At 34.3% G+C, this 5437-nt stretch overlaps 1 long non-coding RNA gene across 2 annotated transcripts; it reads left to right on the top strand.

The window, feature by feature from the left end:
* The first annotated feature begins 2177 nt into the window (after window positions 1-2177).
* On the top strand, window positions 2178-4121 carry LOC122602395. 2 transcript variants are annotated; one of them, XR_006324243.1, is made up of 4 exons: window positions 2178-2327; window positions 2797-3393; window positions 3467-3529; window positions 3892-4121. It is a non-coding gene; the product is annotated as an uncharacterized LOC122602395 (long non-coding RNA). The 2 variants fall into 2 exon arrangements; XR_006324242.1 differs by having other exon boundaries at window positions 2413-3393.
* The last annotated feature ends 1316 nt before the right edge of the window (window positions 4122-5437 follow it).

Below are 5437 nucleotides of genomic sequence, written 5' to 3'. Positions count from 1 at the left end.
CAGAGGCATGAGCTCCAACCACTGATCCAACCCAGTTGGTTATTCGAGTTTAATTGAAAGTAGATAACGTTATTGAGATGGAATTAAACGATTTAGAAGCTAGGGTTTGAATTGTTAATTTTGGGGGGAAAGTGAAAGGGGGAGTTGGGTTTTACTTTGATACGACTGTAAATTGGCTTAAATATTTTTTATTTTTAATTTTTATATTAATAACTTTTGTTCACTTCTATTAGGGGTGAGCAAAAACCGAACCGGAAAACCGAAAACCGATAAAAACCGAACCAAAAAACCATAACCAAGAAAAAACCATTGGTTTCGGTTTTAAATTTTGTAAAAACCGATTTTTATGGTTCGGTTCGGTTTTGTCCCAAAAACCAACCGAAAAAACCCGAACCGAACCATGGCTAAAACCAAACCGATCGAATCTATTCAATTACCATTTTATATAAATGTCTAATTATCATATCTATTTACCATTTATTTAATTTAATATATATTCCCTTATACTAAACAATAGACACATACCCTACAAAATATCTAATCCCACTATCTCAGATCTAATCCTTTTCAACCTTTCATCTTTACTTTTCAAAATCTCATCTAATCATCTATGATCTACCCAACCTTCTTTTTAACCTAATTCAAGAACTTCTAAAGGTAATGATTTTTTTTATTTATTCATCCATGATTTCCTATGCTACGAGTAGGTTTAAACTTCTAGGTTTATACTGTAATACGTAATGCTAGCACCAATGTAAACTTTATTTTTAGGCTTCTAGTGTTATACGTGTACAACATCATCTACTTCTTTACAATCATTAATCTTTATAATTTGTTATTATTTATACCTTGTCAAGTTGTTACTTAAATGACAAATTGATTTGTAATTTTCTTTTGCAAGATTTTATCTATTTAGATGGGTTGTTTTTGCTTGTATTTTATGATTATAAAAATATAATCTTCGTAGTACTTTATGATTATATATTTATGTTGTATTATATGTCTTTTGGTTACATGTTTCTAATAGCATAAAACATCAATAAACCGGTTATAACATAGTTTATTATTACTTTTGCTTCTGCTTTGTTTGTTAGTTTATTATTTTTGCATATGCTTTGTTAAAAAATAGGGAACATGTTGTCGTGGAATAAAAATAATCCATATTGACCCCTTTCATTTATTTTACTAATTTATAGATGGAAGCGACAAGTAACCAAAATATTACTGAAAAACTCGTGATTGATGTCGATAATGAAAATAATGATGTAAATGAAAACGAGGATGTTAAGGAAAATATTGAAAGCAAAGAGAAACGTGGTGGTCGTAAAAAAATCTTGGGTATGGGATCATTTTCCTTTAGTAAAGGGTGCGACCAAAACAAAATGCCCTTACTGTAATACTATGTTGGCCGGGGATTCAAAAGTAAATGGTACAGCTTCACTGGGGAATCATTTGAGAAACGTATGCGTAAGGTTGCCCGTTTACAAAAAGCCGGATTTAAAGAAACAATCTACATTGAAGTTGAAACCTACAGCTAAGGGTAGTTCTGTCGTTAATCATGCTTTCAGCCAAGAAAGATGCAAGTTAGTTGTAGCTCGTATGTGCATTATAGATAATCGACCATTTAGTGTTGTTGAAGACCGGGGGTTTAAGGAACTGCTTTGGGAATGTTGTCCAGAGTTCAAACTTCCATCAAGGTGGACAGTTGCTAAAGATTGCTTGACGATATACAAAGAACAAATGCAAAAGCTCAAAGATGAATTAAAAGGCAAGACAGTATCTCTTACCACCGACACATGGACTTCAGTGCAAAATATAAATTATGCTTGTCTTACGGTGCATTGGGTAGATGATAATTGGGTTTTAAGAAAGAAAATTCTAAACTTTTGCCAAATACCAAATCATAAGGGTGAAACGATAGGAAAGGTGGTTTATAAGTGCTTACAAAAATGGGGTATCCAACGGGTTCTTACAGTAACAGTGGATAATGCTTCTTCTAATGATGGGGCGATTAAGTATTTAACCACCATGCTAAATGGACCTCATGCTATCTTAGATTGCAAATTTTTGCATCTGAGATGCTGTGCACACATAATCAATCTGGTTGTTTGAGATGGCCTACAAGAACAATTCACATCCATTTCCAGGATTCGTAATGCAGTATGGTATGTTAGGTCTTCTGGTTCAAGATATGATAGCTTCAAGGAAAGTGTTGATAAAGTAGCAATTCATTATGAAAATAAACCATGTCTTGATGTTGCAACAAGATGGAATTCCACATTTTTAATGTTGGAAACAGCTGAAAAGTTTGAGGCTGCGTTTGACAGGTACTTTATTAAATATATGCTATATTTTCACTTAAGTATGTCATCGTCTTTTATCTAACACTAATATGGTATATATTTTAAATAGGCTTCTTGTAGTAGATTACAATTATAAATCTTATTTTCGTAGTACTGATGAGAATCTTGGTGAGGAAACTACCAGAAGTAGAAAAAGAAAAAAGAGTGAAAAAGTTGTTGGTGCTCCCCAAAAAGAGGACTGGGAAACTGCCCGATTTTTTATCAAGTACTTAAGAATTTTCTATAATGTTACAAAGAGGGTTTCAGGCACAAAGTACATGACATCAAATTTGTTTTTTAACGAGCTTGTCACAATGCATAAAACCATTGCAAGAATGTGTATAAATGATGATGAGAAAAAGAGAAAAATGGCTCTGTCTATGAAAAAAATATGAGAAGTATTGGGATAATATTGATAACGTCAACTTTTTGTTGCATGTTTCATTGGTTTTAGATCCAAGAAAGAAGAAGCTTTATCTTGGTTTTTCTTTGGAAAAGATATATGGCAAGAATTCCCCTAAAGTTTCAGAGATTATGAAACAAACATTGGATACTTTAGAAGCTTTGTTTACTCAATATAAGATGAGGGAGGATGGAGTCAATGGTAAAAACATTGCATCTTCTACCAGTAATGTGTCTAAAAGTGGTTATGATGATGAGGAGGCTGATTATGCACGATATCTGGAAGAAAATGGGCAGGGGGTTGGAAAAACTGAAGTCGAGATTTACTTAGAAGATGCGACCGAAAAAAGGGACGATAAACTTGATGTCTTGAATTGATGGAAAATGAATTCTGCAAAGTTCCCTATACTTTCACAAGTGGCTAGGCATGTATTGGCAATGCCAATCTCGACAGTTGCATTAGAGTCCGCATTTAGTACTGGTGGTAGGGTCATTGATAAGTTTAGGAGTTCTCTTAACCCCAAGACCGCTGAAGCCTTAATCTGTGCACAAGACTGGATAAAATTTAAGGGGGCTGACTTGCAAGACGTACCTCTTAATGCTGAAGAACTACAAGATCTGGTCGAGAACTTGGAGAGAATAGAACTTGGTAAGAATATTTATAAATTTACAGTTATCTTATCTATTTAATGGTTCTGACTGTTATATTTTTATTTTTGTAGAAGAATTTCCTACAACTGAAAAACACGTCAATGACTCTTTCATGGATGAGGAATCGTACTAAAGTAAGCCTCAATACTAGTTTACTTATTATTACTATGACTATTATGTAGTTTGTATCTTGCTGGAGGTGCATCATTTTAATTGTGTTGTGCTAGATTAGTCTGATCTTAATTGTTTTAGAAAAAAATTGTACTATATAGTCTGCTTTGTGGGAAGCTCTCTCTCTGTGTGCAGCATCTTGGTATTACGCATGATGATAGTTTGCTTTTGTTTCGTTTTTGGTGACTCGACTGCATGGAACACTTGGAGTATAATGTTTCATATTTTCACTTCATGATGGTCTGATGAATCAGTATATACTTACATGTGCATGATTCTGTTTTTTTTATAAGTAATTGTTAGTTTTTGTTTTTTCATCATGTAGGATCAAGATGATGGATTTGGCTATTCTAGGTGGCTATGAATTGATATGGAGGCATTGCTAATGTCTTTTGATGTGTTAATATTTCCTTTTGTCAAAAAACAATCATGCCTTTCGTACTAATATTTTTTGGATGATCTTTATAAGATCAAATGCTATTTAAGCTCAATCTGTAATCTTTTGGAAGTTCACATTTATATCTCTCAATGACTACTAATATTATTAATCTCTTATATGTTTATGTTTATATTGGTTTTATATACTGATAAAGTGATAAGTTTTGTTTTGTGTTGTGCCCATGATACTGGTAGAAAAATTAGGCTAAAAATGTTTACTTGGGCCTTTTATATATTTTTTTTTGGTTGTTAGTACTGAAACTTTTAGCCCAAGCCCAAATGGGTAAAAACCCAATAAAAACCGAAACCGCTCCAATAAAAACTGAAAAACCGAGAAAACCGAACCGTTTAAAAACCAAACCAATCGGTTTCAAAAAACCAAAAACCGACTTGATCGGTTTTGGTTTCGGTTTTGGGCCAAAACCGACCCAAATCGAACCATACTCAGCCCTAACTTCTATTGATGTGAAGTTATTTTCTTCTAAGGCCTCTCCTTATAAGGACTGGAATCCTGGAGAGTCCTGATTGCCACGTCAGCAGGACTCCCCTCAGGACTCCCCCAGGACTCTCCTTGCCTATAAGACAATTTCTTCAGGACTTCTTCGCCACATCATCAATTCTTTTATCATTTATTTAATTAACAAAACACCATTCAAATATAATAAAAAAACACATTTTATTAATAACACACATATTACATTACTTAAAAATAAAAGACAACACAAAATTAATAAAACATAGTACTAGATAAAAAAAACACGAAATACATAATCATTAAAATTATTCTTCATCTTCATCATCTTTGATTGACATTTTCCCTAAGCCACGGTAAACGCTTTCGTTTGCCCACCACTTGTCGTGTTGCGGGCATTTGACTTCCCAAGTACTTTTGTCTTCCCCGCAGTTGTCGTGATACGATTCGGCCCAAGTGCACTGGTCACCCAACGTGTGACCAACGTTAAAAACGTCATCGACCACCCTTTTTATCTTCTTGATCTCATCCTGCAGAAACACAGAATATGTCTCTTCGTGCTTCGAGACCTTACGGCCTGGTGCTTGTATTGCCTCAAACTCATACTCGCATTGTCGCCTTTTCCTCCGTAGGTAGCCCATTTGGTTAGATACTTCAGTCTGAAGAAGGGTATCCTCTTTGATATCAGTCATGATTCGTGTTTTCATCTCTTGTTCGGTCAGACGAGGTCGATGAACATTCTTGTTTGATGATGAGGACGCCATTTGGTTAGAAAGAGTGAGTGAGTTTGTAAAATAATGAAAATGGGTATGAGGATGAAATTGAATTCTGCTATAGGTTGGTATTTATAGCCTGGCAATCCAACTAGCTGTTCAGGGACTGAAAGTGTAATTGTTTTTGAATTTTTGGCCGTTTGAGGGACTAAAACTGTATATATTTTGAATTCGAATGTTGGAGGGAC

The sequence above is a fragment of the Erigeron canadensis genome, chromosome 5, assembly GCF_010389155.1.
Source record: "Erigeron canadensis isolate Cc75 chromosome 5, C_canadensis_v1, whole genome shotgun sequence".
In the NCBI taxonomy this organism is placed as follows: Eukaryota; Viridiplantae; Streptophyta; class Magnoliopsida; order Asterales; family Asteraceae; genus Erigeron; species Erigeron canadensis.
This window is presented reverse-complemented; position numbering and strand designations above follow the sequence as displayed.